A 16,375-nucleotide genomic window follows, 5' to 3' on the forward strand; every position below is an offset into this window, starting at 1 on the left:
CATAAGAATTTTAATGAAATTTATGTGATTGATAGGTTGCCCTTAAATTAAGGTAACCAGCTTTTTCAAATGACAAGTACGGACATGTCCTAATGATTAAAATACCCTTGAAATCTTATTTGTTATTGTCTAGAAATTTAAAAACAGGGTCAAAACCTTTTTAAATGTTTTCATCTTTTATGTGGGTTATGGAGAACACACCAAAAACGGGGACATCCTTAAATTACATTTTTTTTAAATTTATGGGAAAAGTGGATCACTGTTTTGAATCTTGACTTAATTATAAAAATAAATTATAAACACTTACAGGAACAAAGTAAATGAAATAAAAAATTACAAATATTAAAGTAGTATCTAAAAAATAACGAAAATGTGCAGCATCTTGTTTATGTAATCTATCTATATAATCTGAAATTTAAAATATTTAATGTTCCCAGATGCTTTCTTAAATAGGTTATAAATTAGTAGAGTAATATAAACGTCTAATAACGCTTATATGTATCACTACTGTCCGTTTTCAGCACTGGATATATTTATTTTGATATATTTGTATAATCTAATATTTTATATTGTGATGTATATTTTTAAAAACAAATTGGCGCGCAAGACGGACCGCGCATGCGCATGAAGAAACGTTCCAGATACAGTCCACGCGGTGAGATCCAAACCGCGTTAGGTAAGTGTGTATATTATTTATCTTTCTTTATTTTCTTTGAAAAGTATGACCTAGCTAATATGGCATAAAGTGAGTAATGTTAAACGTTTTAGCATCGATTGATCAGTCACGCTTTTTTCCATTATACGTGTCGGATTGTGTTTGTTTATGGGTCTGGCTAGTGGCTAACTGTGAAGTTAACTGACTCAATACCTGGTCTGAAATAAAAATATTTTGTTTTCCCAAAGACGAGGGCAGACGACAAGCACGAATAACCGCTGTGTGGACGTTATTTGTAAATGTGGTAACTTAGTTGACACGCTTTTGCAATGATTAGAACTTGCAACTCAAGTTTACTTTCATGTTTAACGTTATTTCGCTTCTCATCGAAAATAATCTACACTACAGGGACTTTGATAATGTTACTTTTATTTATTCTTTGTGGAAGTTAGTACAGTACTACTGTGCAGTACTTGTAACAGAAACAGTATTGCTGTTTCTGTATGTTTGTGAATAGTAAACAATGTTTGCAGTATATTTGTAAACCATACTGTATAAGCAGTAACTTATACATGTAAGTTAACAATGCACAGTAGGCTATACACAATACTGCAGCAGCAGCAGTATAAGGCAAGTTACTGCTTATATAATAGATAATGTTAGTATAAAATACAGCATGGCATGTGGTTCTTGAATATATTTGTAATATTACTTTTCTCCCCCAGTAACATCTTTGAAGGTTTCATGAAATTCAGTCTGGCTCGGTATGTTGAGAATAATTCTTAAAAAAATGTTAAATAACTAGTTAAATCTGTTAAAGATGTATTTACCTGTTGTCTGCATAATTTTTCCAGTCCAAGATTGAACACATTGTGTACCATTTTAGAGGTCTGCTATAAGTGATGTGGGATTAAGATGGGAATAATGCAGCCTGCAAAGTGCTAAATTATAATTTATTTTGTTTCAGATCCGCTTGGTAGCAATGGTCCAGGTGATGCTGTAAGGAAGGTTTTGCAAGTTGCCACATACAATGGATCGAAAGGGAAAGAAATACCTTTGGCACTGTGATTATTCGTAAGTGTTTCAAAAGTTTCTGTAACTCGACTGATATTGCTTCTACAGGGAGTGCAGAATTGTTGGCCAGGATGTGTTTTTGAGGATTGCTTTTGTTGTTGTGCAGCTGCAGTGCTCTTGGTCAGTTCGGGATGTTGGCGGGCCCTCAAACCTGAACATTTAAGTACTGAAGGTGAAATTTTGCCTTTCTTAAGAGAATATTTCTATGTACACCATTATTAGGCAACTATTAGTGTGCAGAATTATTAGGCAACTCAGGGCTCCAAACTGCGACTAAAATGGTCGCATTTGCGACCAAATATATTTATTTGCGAGTGAAATTTCTGTCAAGGTCGCCATTGGCGACAATACAAATTTACTCCCTTTGATTGTAAAATTTGCATTATGTGTGCATGTTTTATAACCAGTAGCCTATCGCTTCATTTGTTTTGTTAACTTCATGAAATGAGATGCGTTGTGTGAACGTCACCCCTCGTTCAGACAGCCAGCGACGTTATCGCTGTGTGTCGCTTGTCTCTTTCAATGAGGCGTTTCTAAATCTGCTTGTCATAAACAAATGAGTACCATCCACGCCAGTAACTGACGAGAGAAGGATGACGTGAACTCCACTGCTTTGTTCTCATTGGTAGTCGCTCCCGAAAGTCGCTCGACATTTGCATAAAGTAAAACTTTTCTTAACTTTCTCGCGTCGCTGGACACGCGCATACGGTCGCCAACGGTCACTTTCACTCGTGTCGCGGAAGTCGCCAGGTTTCCATTGAAATGAATGAGATTGCGTTGCTCTGCTACTGCTAACAAAAAGCAGGCTCCAGCAGCTGTGCCAGAACGAGCGCGGGAGAGAACGCCAGAGACACAGGGATTCATCTTTCCGCATCAGTCAATGAACACCGTGCCGAAAGACATTTCAAAACGTCCTGGATTTTAGACTATTTGAACGACAAAGATGCTAAACGGAGCGTTTTTTTTGTGCGCATACGTGCACACACTCAAGCCCAATGCGCGTTTTAAAAATCACGCAAACACATGATTTCTTTGGGCTTCACAGGAGATATACGCACAATCTTGTAATGCCACAGTCTCTGCAAGTATACTCATAAAAACAGACATTTATAAGTGAGCAGTTGATCAGATGTGTCAGTAGCTACGTTTACATGGACACATTTTGCCTCCATCGGATTAAAATCCTTCCGATTAATAAATCCTATCATAGCGTTTACATGAACACTTAATAATGTGATTGGATTGATGTGCGTGTTTATATGACACAAGATTTACATCAGATTTGATCATTTGACATGCGCACATTGCACAAATATAGTTTCACGCTGTTTCAAGATTTGCTTTGTGCCTCAGCTGATTATAAAGCAGCAGCAAAAACACCCATTCACGTGTGCCCAAAAAGCGTATTTTACTTCACGCAGTGCTGCAGAGACCGTTCGCGAGAGCGAGTCCAAACACACGCATTTGTGGATCAGAGAGTAAACCATGGACTGACCGGACAATGCTGTCTTGTATCACTTTATGGGGAATTGGAAGGATAATAGGAACAAGATTAACAAGACAAATCACTTCTTGTGACTTCCTTCAACAAAACAAACTCAAATATTTGCGTCACATATCATTACGGCAATTCTACGTCATTGCACGTGTGAATATGCTCAACACTCCCGTCCTGCAGGTGGCGGAAATGCGCCTTTCAGTGGGTTTACCAACCGCCATTAAAAAAAGAAAAGATGGCACATGCGCAGAGCGTCCCAGTTTCAGTTATCCATCCGATCAAGTGTATACATGTCCTTTTGAGCGGATTACAAAAGGTATAAACCACCCCTAACAAGCGGATTAGATTTTTAATCAGATTGTTACTTTTTAGACCGATTGAGGTGTTTACATGGAGCATTTTTATTCAGATTGATCATTTAAACGGATTACAAATGTCCATGTAAATGCAGCTAGTGTAAAGATCAGTGCTTCTCCGTTCTTAAAGGGACAGTTCATCTTATAAGAAAAGCTTATGTTTGAGTCGTTATGTAAATCAGACTACAGAAGACAAAAGGAAAATCGCTTTTATAGCTTTAAAAAGATCAATTATATTTAATTTATAGAATGAAAACAGTGCTATATTAATTTGATACTGTTTCTCTACCTAATCAATACTGTTAGATCTTACTTTATTTGTAAATTTGTTCTTTTCTATTTTATATGTTTGTAATTTCTTGATTTGTTCTTATTTAATTTTCCAACATCACTTTTTTGCTTATCTGAAAATTATTCAACTCATGACTCAAAAACCATAATGCAATTCATTTAACCAGTACTATATTGTAAAATTAAGTCATTTTAAAATACATGTACTGTAGGCATTCAGGTCCACCCTATTCCAAGGCCAACTTAAAATTGTATGGTCTTGTGACTGAGGGTCAGATTATGGCATAATAAAATTATTGCAGATGTCAAATGGTAAGGGAATGCTACTTGTTACAGCTTTCCACATGTATTAACCCATTTAATTAAACATGGTTTTGGATAACCTACTAGTCAAATGTTTACATTTTAAATTTACAACCTAAATTGTCCGTCAGAATTAAATAATTGAAATAATGGTCATAATGTATTTTTTGCATTTGTTATGGTGTGCATTTTGTTTCTGCGCGTGCAGGGGTGTGGGGGGATGTTGGGTTCCTTCCTCATTTTTTGTTCTTGGCCAATCACATGCCTTAAGAATAAACAAGTTAAGTTACCCCTTATGAGGCCATAATATTTATTCTGGGGGAGTCCCCCACCTCCCGGCCCCATCAGAGGCCACGTCGCCCCTCGAGCACCCTTTTCACCCCTGACCATTTTCATGCCTGCTAAAAGTAAGTGCATTGTTATGTGGCTCTTAAAAAAATTATTTGGCGCCTGTTTTTTTCCCCTATAGGAGCCAGTGGCTCCTTAACTGATTTTTTTTTTTTGGAGCCCTGCAACTAAATGAAAAACAAAGATTTTACCATCTCACTTGTTTTTTTCACCTGTTAAAGTGAGAATAATAAACAAACTCTACATTTACAAAAAAATTAATAAAACAATAAAAAATAAAAAAATATATAAACTCAGTGACCAATATAGCCACCCTTCTTTTCGATAACAGTCACAAGCCTTCCATTCACGGATTCAGTCAGTTTCTTGATCTGGTCTGAACCAACATTTTGTGCAGACGCAACCACAGCCTCCCAGACACTGTTCAGAGAGGTGTACCGTTTACCTTCACTGTAAATGTCCTGCTTAAGAAGGGATCAAAAGATCTCAATAGGGTTTAAGTCAGGTGAAGAAGGGGCCATGTCATTAGTTTTTCATCTTTAAAGCATTTGCTGGCCGGCCATGCGGTGGAGTGCTTTGGTGTATGTGATGGAGCGTTGTCTTGCAGAATGATCAGTCTTCTTGGGGGAGGCAGACTTTTTCCTGTGCCGCTGCTTGAAGAAAGTGTCTTCTACATTACAGGCAGGCAGGCACAGACAAGTATTATTAAAGATAAGCTTGTTGGACCTTTTTGGGTTGAAAATGGAAATAAAAAACAACTCTCAGACCTACTGCCAATTTTTAGAGGACGCTTTCTTCAAGCAGTGGTGCAGGAAAAAATCTGCATCTTTCAAGAAGACTTTTTTTATGCAAGACAACGCTTCATCACATGCATCAAAGTACTCCACTGCATGGCTGGCAAGTAAAGGCCTTAGAGATGAAAAACTAATGACATGGCCCCTTCTTCGCCTGACTTGAACCCTATTGAGAACTTTTGATCCCTTCTTGGGCAGGACGTTTGCAGTGGGGGTGGGCGGTGCACCTCTCTGGGCGGTGTCTGGGAGGCTGTGGTTGTGGCTGCACAAAATGTTGGTTCAGACCAGATCAAGAAACTGACTGAATCCGTGAATGGAAGGCTTGTGATTGTTATCGAAAAGAAGGGTGGCTATATTGGTCACTGAGTTTATATATTTTTTTTATTGTTTTATTAATTTTTTTTTTGTAAATGTAGTTTGTTTATTATTCTCACTTTAACAGGTGAAAAAAAACAAGTGAGATGGTAAATCTTTGTTTTTCATTTAGTTGCCTAATAATTCTGCATACTAATAGTTGCCTAATAATGATGTACATAGAAATATTCTCTTAAGAAAGCCAAGATTTCACTTTTACTACTTAAAGGGACACTTCACGCATTTGCATTAATCTTTGTATAGTTAGAACCCTAGTCATGTTTTTGAATGGTCGTGCATAATTTCCTCAGTTGCTGCTGAAACAGGAGAAATATATATTTCAGTGTTGCACTTCCTTCTTTCAATGATGTAAAAATCATCATTTTGCATCATTGAAAGAAGGAAGTCCAATATCTTTGTTGAGCAGGTGAGACTACAAACAGCCCTTTTCTCAGTCAAATTGGCACCAAATTCGAAATGTATGTTACATTTCGACTACAAATATGAGACACTTTCAATGAAGATTAATGTTTCTATGGGTGAAATGCTCCTTTAAATGTTCCGGTTTGAGGGTTTGTTAACATTTTGAATTGACCAAGAGCACTGTAGTTGTACAATAACAAAAGTAATCCTCAAAAATACAACTTGCCTAATAATTCTGCACTCCCTGTATAGGGCTTATTCGCAAACACTGGAAGTAGCTAACCGCGGCCATCTTGTTGACATGACATCTGTCCTGCCCCTAGCCGCACGTAGATTTGAGTTGAGGGGAGCAGTAGCCTAAATGGCATCATCTCGTCAGTATTAAGAGAAGATAAGCTTGATTGGTGTGGAACCATATCAAATAGACCCAATAGCCTTAAGTAAAGATCCGTCCTTATTGCCAGGCGTAACTTATCTGGATATTTATAACTATATCGTTCATACAGTATCCGCATACATCATACAAGCACTGAAGGGCCGTTCACATTATAACGATAACTATATTATCGTCCACATCACCAAACAATACGTTTATGCTAATTCGCTCAAGGCACTCGCGCAAATCACTTGCCTTTAATATTGCTTGTATGTCCTCAACACACTGCGTTTCGCGTAACTCTTAACAGTGAATATAATAGTTTGTGTAATCTCTTACCTTTTGGCATAACAGTTAGTTAATGTAATAGATTAAAAAACATTACGTCAATTTTCACAGCAACTGCAGGTAATCTTATGTTATAGACCTCAATGAGCTTCACTGTCATTTTAAGTGCTCGTGCAGTTCAATTCATTGTATCTGCATCGTTATAGTTTTGGTGGGAGCTCCGCTATTCTCTTTAATATAAAACGATTTTCAAAACTATATTTTTTATAGTTATCGTTATAATGTGAACGGCCCTTAATTCCCTACCTAGTATCAATGCCAGACCTATGTTCATAAAGTTATTAATCCTAATTTAATAACTGTCTCAATTTATGGCAGCTTAATTGAAAGAGCAGTTTCAGCCACTGCTTACAGCTAACGTTAACTATATGTGATCAAATTATGGGGACAGACTTTGCTGTGAGTCATATATCACTAACGTTACCTGTGGTAAAATGATGGGGACAGACTTTGCTGTTGGGAGTCTCTTCTTATCTGGTTCAACTCCTCTGTCTCCTTCCTTTCATGTTTTCTGACAGTCGGTATCGCATAAAAACTAATTCCGGGGGTTCTTTTTGCTGTTGTTAGAACAGCCGTGTATTACACCACACACCATCGCGCGGTTTAAAAAAATTACATCGATAATACCATGCATAATACCCACGCTGCCTCGCTTGTCAATTGACAGACTGACAGTTCTATGTCAACAATATGGCCGCCGCGAACATTGATGACGTAGATCGAATAACTCCTATACAAGTTCATTTAACAAACATTTTTTTTAATGTTTCTGTAAAGCTCAGAGGTAGAGCATTGCATTAGCAATGCAAAAGGTCATGGGTTCGAAACTCTAAGAACACATACTGAAAAAATACATAATACCTTGTAATGCACTGTAAGTCACTTAAGATAATAGCGTTTGCCGAATGCGTCAATGTAATGTTATAATCAATTATACCACATGGCTGTTGAATGCTTCTGATTAACAAATGTTTCACAGGTAGGGGTGGCACGGTTCACAATACCCTCGGTTCGGTTCGTATCACGGTTCTATGGTCACGGTTCTCGGTTCAGTACGGTTCTTGTTGTTATTTTTTTAACACTCCAGAAATGTATTATCTTATTCATGTATTAATTATCCATAATTTAGGATACAGTATAAAAAAAGTTATATCATGTAATCATGCACAAACTGAATTTGACTTTAAGCACATTAATGGGAACATCCCTGAGGAAAGCCAGGCGAGATTTTGACACAGCGAGAGGAAGACATTGATGATTTCAACACGCTTTTCATTTATTTGGCAAAAAGGGAATGTGTATTGCCATCTACATGAACTTTGTGTGCATTTTTAGCAAACAAAGATAACTTGCATTTATCAAAATGCCAACTTCAGTGTAGCTTTAAGATTTATCACTGAGAGGCTGCTTAAATACTGCAGAGAGAATATGTGAACGAGAGAGAAACATAACGTTTACACCTGTAATATTTAAATCCGTCTCCTTTGTCCACTTTTGACCATTTCTGTCCTGATTACTTTAAGGGGCAGTTTATGAAATAAGATCGCGCAACTTTCACACGCTAGCAAAATGAAACTACGCGGAAATCAGCCGCTTTCGTTTTATCAACGAAAGGCTAAAAATAGCGCTGAATACAAAAAGACGTAAAACAGTGTTCATTACCTCAGATTAGATAAATGGTCGGAGAGAAGGTTGTCGCGCGTGTGGCTGTATCTATTGTTTTATTTCCGCTGTCATCATAGGTAACATGAAACAAAAAATGTTTCCACACACCAAACTTATACGACGCTGGGGTATCCTCCAACTGCGGGCAGACTTCTTTTTCTCTCCCTCTTGCCATTTCTACACGTAACATGACCGGCAGCACTCACTCTCCACACCAGTCACCTCTTCTTTCGCGCCATTCGCGAAAGGGGAACACGCTATCTGAGGTCACATACAGGGCACGAGGCTACATACATTGCGCATGCCATGAACTGTTGAACCGTACGACACACGCGCTCCGAACCGAGACAAGCGAACCGAACGGTTCGGATTTTTTCCATGAACCGTGCCACCCCTATTCACAGGTATGCATTATTTTTCGATAAATGCACACCTGACCTGTCAAATGTAACCACCCAAGCAATGTCTTTTGTAACCGTGGTATAAGAGGAATAATTGACTCTGATCCTTTGAGTTATTTAAAAATAATGCACACTCAGCTTCGTGACGTGCCGCATTACCACCTTGAGTGTGCATTATTTTGAATAATCCAGCTGCCCGTCATCAATTATTTCTTACGTATGCAACCATTATTTCTGTTTCTGATCGGCTTTTACAATTAGTAGGAAAGGCTAATCTAATGATTTGAGCAGTCGATCAAATATTTGTGACAGGAAAAATCTGGCACAACATTCATTCATTCCTGGACAGGGTTTGGATTAATCCAGTTATATTAGGATATTATATTAGGCCTTAGTTATATTAGGATTAGAGCTGGGCATAGATTAATCTAGATTAATCTCATACAAAATAAAAGTAATTTTTTGCAAAATATATGAGTTTGTGCTGTGTGTAAATATGTATACGTGAACACACACACATACATATATGTACATTTAAGAAATGTTTTATTTATATATAATTTTTTTATTTATATATAATATAGAATATATAAAAATATAAATAAATATACAGTCTTGTTCAAAATAATAGCAGTACAATGTGACTAACCAGAATAATCAAAGTTTTTAGTATATTTTTATTGCTACGTGGCAAACAAGTTACCAGTAGGTTCAGTAGATTCTCAGAAAACAAACAAGACCCAGCATTCATGATATGCACGCTCTTAAGGCTGTGCAATTGGGCAATTAGTTGAATTAGTTGAAAGGGGTGTGTTCAAAAAAATAGCAGTGTCTACCTTTGACTGTACAAACTCAAAACTATTTTGTACAAACATTTTTTTTCTGGGATTTAGCAATCCTGTGAATCACTAAACTAATATTTAGTTGTATGACCACAGTTTTTTAAACTGCTTGACATCTGTGTGGCATGGAGTCAACCATCTTGTGGCACCTCTCAGCTGTTATTCCACTCCATGATTCTTTAACAACATTACACAATTCATTCACATTTCTTTGTTTTGCTTCAGAAACAACATTTTTGATATCACCCCACAAGTTCTCAATTGGATGAAGGTCTGGAGATTGGGCTGGCCATTCCATAACATTAATTTTGTTGGTTTGGAACCAAGACTTTGCCCGTTTACTAGTGTGTTTTGGGTCATTGTCTTGTTGAAACAACCATTTCAAGGGCATGTCCTCTTCAGCATAGGGCAACATGACCTCTTCAAGTATTTTAACATATGCAAACTGATCCATGATCCCTGGTATGCGATAAAAAGGCCCAACACCATAGTAGGAGAAACATGCCCATATCATGATGCTTGCACCTCCATGCTTCACTGTGTACTGTGGCTTGAATTCAGAGTTTGGGGGTCGTCTCACAAACTGCCTGTGGCACTTGGACCCAAAAAGAACAATTTTACTCTCATCAGTCCACAAAATGTTCCTCCATTTCTCTTTAGGCCAGTTGATGTGTTCTTTGGCAAATTGTAACCTCTTCTGCACATGCCTTTTTTTTAACAGAGGGACTTTGCGGGGGATTCTTGAAAATAGATTAGCTTCACACAGACGTCTTCTAACTGTCACAGTACTTACAGGTAACTCCAGACTGTCTTTGATCATCCTGGAGGTGATCATTGGCTGAGCCTTTGCCATTCTGGTTATTCTTCTATCCATTTTGATGGTTGTCTTCCGTTTTCTTCCACGTCTTTTTGGTTTTGCTCTTCATTTTAAGGCATTGGAGATCATTTTAGCTGAACAGCCTATCATTTTTTGCACCTCTTTATAGGTTTTCCCCTCTCCAATCAACTTTTTAATCAAAGTACGCTGTTCTTCTGAACAATGTCTTGAACGACCCATTTTCCTCAGCTTTCAAATGCATGTTCAACAAGTGTTGGCTTCATCCTTAAATAGGGGCCACCTGATTCACACCTGTTTCTTCACAAAATTGATGACCTCAGTTATTGAATGCCACACTGCTATTTTTTTGAACACACACCTCCCAACTAATTCAACTACTTGCCCAATTGCACAGCCCCAAGAGCGTGCACATCATGAACGCCGGGTCTCATTTGTTTTCTGAGAATCTACTGAACCTACTTGTAACTTGTTTGCCACGTAGCAATAAAAAATATACTAAAAACCTTGATTATTCTGGTTAGTCACATTGTACTGCTATTATTTTGAACAAGACTGTATATACACATGTAAATGTTTCTTAAATACATACATGAATGTGTGTGTGTGTATTTATTTAAACATAATTATTACACACAGCACAAACTCATATATTATGCAAAAAATAACTTTTATTTTGCATGTGATTAATCTAGATTAATCTATGCCCAGCTCTAATTAGGATATTAGTAGTTTTTTTTACAAACATACCTTACAAAAACCAGTACTGGGGTGAATCTTAAGACAAAACATGTTAAAATATATCAGTGCAAGATGTTTTTAAATTAAAGGTATTGCAGAGGATTTTCTTTTTCCGGGTGGATAATCAAGACTATTGGTCCTCCTAGTTGTCAATCAGGAGTGTTTCGCAATTGCATTTTTTTAAAAAGTGAAGAAGTCGGTTCTTTTCAAAAAATTTAGAAAATCCTCCGCTACACCTTTAAGGCAGCTCAAACATGCATTTTAGTCTGGGACTTATTTGGTCTGGGACTATTCTGGATAAGCCCTGTCTGGGAAACTGTGTATTTATACATGTCAAAGACAATTAAAAAACAAGCATAAGTACTAAAGTAAACGATAACAAACATATCATCATTAGTAAACGCCAACCCCATTCTCTTCTATTGTTACAGTTGTACAAATGACAGCGCATCATTTTATATAATTCTATACCAGTTTGTTTTTACAAACTATATCAGCACGCTGCTATAAAGCCAAATCACACAACTACTAGAGCAATATTAAACATTAGTTTGACTCATTAGTGCCAAACTGCTTGCTTCTGCTATGGATTCCTGATACGGAAGAGTTTTTATTGCATGTGACAAGAAAGAGGGAAGAGCGTGACACAAAAAAATTACATACTATGCTGTATGCACTTGTTTATCCTAGTACTTTCGCACTTGTTTTAAGTGTCTGACATGAATTTACACACAAACCCTGTTTTCACAGACAAGACTTAAGGCTAGTCCTAGACCAGTGTTTTCCAACCCTCCCAGAAAGTTTTAGATGTCTCCTCATTTAACACACCTGATTTAACTCATCAGCTTGTTAGGGGCACATGTTTACCATTTTAGAAGGAGGCTGATAAGTCGAATCGGGTAAAACCATCCAAAATGTTCATCTTGTCAAAATCCATTGTCCATTAAACATATCCTTTTAGACTGTATTACATTTACCCCTGTGAGAAATAGTTTTTACTCTGTTGATAGTTTTGAAAAGGTTTTTAATCAAGTGGGCCCAAGCATGGTTTTAAGATTTTTAGAGGAAATAAATTTGAAACATCTATTTTAATCTTCCTTTGATTTAATTATACTGTATTCTCGCCATGAATATAGCCTTTGAAGCTGGTATGCCGTTAAAAAAGAAAGAAAGAAAGAAAAGAAAGTCGAATCAGGTGTTTTAAATAAGGAGACATCTAAAACTTTCTGGGAGGGCGTGCCCGAGGACCAGGGTTGGGAAACACTGTCCTAGACAGTCTGCTCTGGTGGCTGCATTATCCAATCGCAAATATGTAATTGTACGGCTTCAAGCCTCCATTACTAATTTTAAAATGACCAGTGGCAAATGATAGAAATGGTAAAGCAGTTCACGGGATGGTACTGGTGGAATATCTCTGGCGGTTGGAAAAGACTCTAAGCCAGTCAGATTCGAGAAACAGAATAAACATTTTCTATAAAAAGCTATAATCACACTTTTACTCAAGCTATATTGTGTTATTAAATGATCTATTCTGCATTTCACAAAAAGTCGAACCTGGTTGCAATTATTTACACATTTTAATCATTGTCCACTGAAGCTTAAAGCTATTATTCATGTTTGTATTTATAATGTTCACATCCAGTGTAGGCCGTCTCAATCTGATGTTCCAGCTGTGATGCCTTCATTGCAGACACCTTAAAGTATGTTCCACATCGAGGAACAAGGGTAAGTCATATTCTGACTACACAAAGCTTAATGCAAATGGGTGAAGTGTCCCTTTAATGGCGCACTCCGATTATTAGCATCAGTTTTAAGAAGGTTGTGGTCATGACAGTGTTGCCTTCTAAATCAGATTCTTTTTTGTCCACAAATCAAGTAACTTTTAATAAATGAGTAAAAAATGAACAAATAAAAGAGTAAACTATTGCCCCGCCTAAGACTATCTCTTTAACCAAGCATTTACCTAATTCATCTCCTATACATACTTATGCCGCATCTATTATACTGTATGAATGCCTTTAACACTACATGTGATGGGCCTCTTTACTAATTGCACCTTGTTTCTGTTTCCCTGTCTCGCCCTCGTTCACCGAGGAAATCTGAGACGGACAGGTCCAATTCCAATTTGGAGGGATGCTCATCCCACCATTCATCCGCTTGATGCCCATCCTCATGCTGCTAAATTGATGACTGCTCACATATACTCACCGGCCACTTTATTAGGTACAGCTTACTAGTACTGGGTTGGACCCCCTTTTGCCTTCAGAACTGCCTTAATCCTTCGTGGCATAGATTCAACAAGGTACTGGAAAAATTCCTCAGAGGTTTTGGTCCATATTCACATGATACCATCATGCAGTTGCTGTAGATACGTTGGCTACACATCCATGAAGCGAATCTCCAGTTCCACCACATCCCAAAGGTGCTCTATTGGGTTGAGATCTGGTGACTGTGGAGGCCATTTAAGTACAGTTGAACTCACTGTCATGTTCAAGAAACCAGTCTGAGATTATTTATTCTGCCGGAAGTAGACATCCGAAGATGGGTACATGGTGGTCATAAAGGGATGTACATGGTCAGAATCAATGCTCAGGTAGGCTGTGGCATTGACACGATGCTCAATTGGTACTAATGGGCCCAAAGCGTGCCAAGAGAATATCCCCCACACCATTACACCAGCACCAGCAGCTTGAACATTGATACAAGGCAGGATGGATCCACATTCTCATGTTGTTGACGCCAAATTCTGATCCTACCATCAGAATGTCGGCGCAGAAATCGAGACTCATCAGAGCAGGAAACGTTTTTCCAATCTTCGTTTGTCCAATTTTGGTGAGCTTGTGCGAATTGTAGCCTCGTTTTCCTATTCTCGTTGTCTTCTGCTGCTGTAGCCCATCCACCTCAAGGTTCGGCGTGTTGTGGGTTTAGAGATGCTCTTCTGCATACCTTCTGCATACCTCACATTTTTATTTTGCTTTTACCTCCATTGTACCGAACTGTGACGCCTGAAAATATATATATATATATATATATATATATATATATATATATATATATATATATATATATATATATATATATATATATATAGCTAGCATAGTATATACTAAATTCTATACTACATTACCGTAACATATGTTGTAACTGAAATTAATAACAGGGTCTCTTTCCTTGGTTACAAACTGCACCACACTACAGCTGTAACATGTAAGATGGGAACTGCACCTCCTGGCTAAGCCTGGTTTTCTCACTGGGTTTTTATTTCTGTCTCCCTGAAGAAGTTTCCCCCTTGACCAATGTTTCTTTGTGGCTTGCTTACTAGGAAACGTCTCGGTTACGGATGTAACCCTCGTTCCCTGAAGGAGGGAACGGAGACGTCACGTCGTGACCGACGAATTGGGAACTCGCTTAGAGAGACCAATCTGCTTCGAATACTACAAAAAACGCCAATGAACTTGGCATTGAGATATTTGCATAATGCTGGCGCCGCCCCGCCAGGTGCGTATATAAGGCGCACGTGCAAATGAGGAAATCAGCTTCTGTTCGCTGAGAAAGCCGGAAGGTGACCGGCCTAAACAGCAGGTGGCAGCACCTGTGGCGACGGGACGTGACGTCTCCGTTCCCTCCTTCAGGGAACGAGGGTTACATCCGTAACCGAGACGTTCCCTTTCAGTCGGTCACTACGACGTCACGTCGTGACCGACGAATTGGGAATCCCTACCAAAACGCCACTAGGGGCTGACCTCTTCCAGTGTCTGCATAAAGCCCTCCGGTTTCCACTTAAGGATAAGGAGAATTAGGTTTTAAGGCAGAAGGCCGGGCACTAGATGTTCCTTTAACCCCACAGTAGTGCCAGCGACTGGGAAGCGCCCTACCAGAGCGGAATAGGAACGCTGCGGAAGCCACCGCCCCGTTAAGGGCTATTGGTGGGCGAAAGTCAACCGTAGTTGAGGTAAATGACAGCCGTGGCTGTGTAAGCAAAGCAGTGCTCTGCTAAGGGAAACGTGGGCTAGTAGGATTAACCCCACGGAATAATACTCACAAAGGAACCCGTTGGGACGCAATGTGGAGCCCTGACCAAACACGTAGGTTCGTGAGAATACAACTAGTGAAAGGCTGACAGCCAATGCTCCGCAACAAAGGCTGTCAAGGCAGTGGAGGGAGCAAATCAAACCATTACGCATTTTTGCTCTGTTAGCCTTCCATACTGAAACTCAATTTGGAGCCTCAGTCGGAGGCTGCAAGCCGACTTGCGAGTCTGCTCTCCGTGTCCTCCCTGGTGAGGACAGAACACGAGAGGATACAGGCTCGATACGAACATTGTAAAATCTAATGAACGTATTAGGTGTCGCCCAACCCGCAGCTCTACAGATGTCTGTCAGCGAGGAACCACGAGCTAATGCCCAAGAAGAGGCAACACTCCGAGTGGAGTGCGCTCTCAAATTAAAGGGGCAAGGAATGCCCTGCAAGTTGTAAGCTAGGGCGATAGTATCAACTATCCAATGAGACATCCTCTGCTTAGTGACAGCTTTCCCTTTCTGCTGGCCACCATAACAAACAAAGAGCTGGTCTGAGGTCCTGAAGCTTTGCGTGCGGTCCACGTAGAATCGCAGTGCGCGTACGGGGCACAACAAAGCCTCGGTTGGGTTTGCCTGCTCCAAAGGCAATGCTTGCAAGCTCACCACTTGATCTCTGAAGGGAGTAGTGGGAACTTTGGGCACGTAGCCTGGTCTGGGTCTCAAGGTCACGCTCGAGACAGAAGGACCAAACTGAAGGCACGAATCGTCAACAGAGAATGCATGTAAATCCCCTATTCTCTTCACCGAAGCCAATGCTAGCAGGGTCAAAGCCTTCATGGATAGAAGCTTCAGACTCGCAGACTGCAAAGGCTCGAACGGAGGACTCTGTAGCGCTTTCAGCACCATGGACAGGTCCCAGGGAGGAATAGAAGGAGGGCGCGAGGGGTTTAGCCTGCGAGCGCCTCTCAGGAATCTAACAACCAAATCATGCTGGCCCACTGATCTGCCGTTAATAAGTGAGTGATGCGCAGATATAGCGGCGATATCAACTT

The 16,375-nt window shown here is 39.2% G+C and overlaps 2 long non-coding RNA genes across 4 annotated transcripts in view; both read left to right on the top strand.

The window, feature by feature from the left end:
- The window catches only part of LOC129442848 (uncharacterized), a 35,354-nt gene that overhangs the window by 10,945 nt on the left and 8,034 nt on the right, over nt 1-16,375 (top strand). The window lies entirely within an intron of this gene.
- LOC141350257 (uncharacterized) lies at nt 583-14,388 on the top strand. 2 transcript variants are annotated; one of them, XR_012358313.1, is made up of 5 exons: nt 583-676; nt 1,381-1,419; nt 1,623-1,729; nt 10,450-10,523; nt 12,947-14,388. It is a non-coding gene; the product is annotated as an uncharacterized lncRNA (long non-coding RNA). The 2 variants fall into 2 exon arrangements; XR_012358312.1 differs by lacking the exon at nt 10,450-10,523.

The sequence above is a fragment of the Misgurnus anguillicaudatus genome, chromosome 2 (assembly GCF_027580225.2).
Source record: "Misgurnus anguillicaudatus chromosome 2, ASM2758022v2, whole genome shotgun sequence".
Lineage (NCBI taxonomy): Eukaryota > Metazoa > Chordata > Actinopteri > Cypriniformes > Cobitidae > Misgurnus > Misgurnus anguillicaudatus.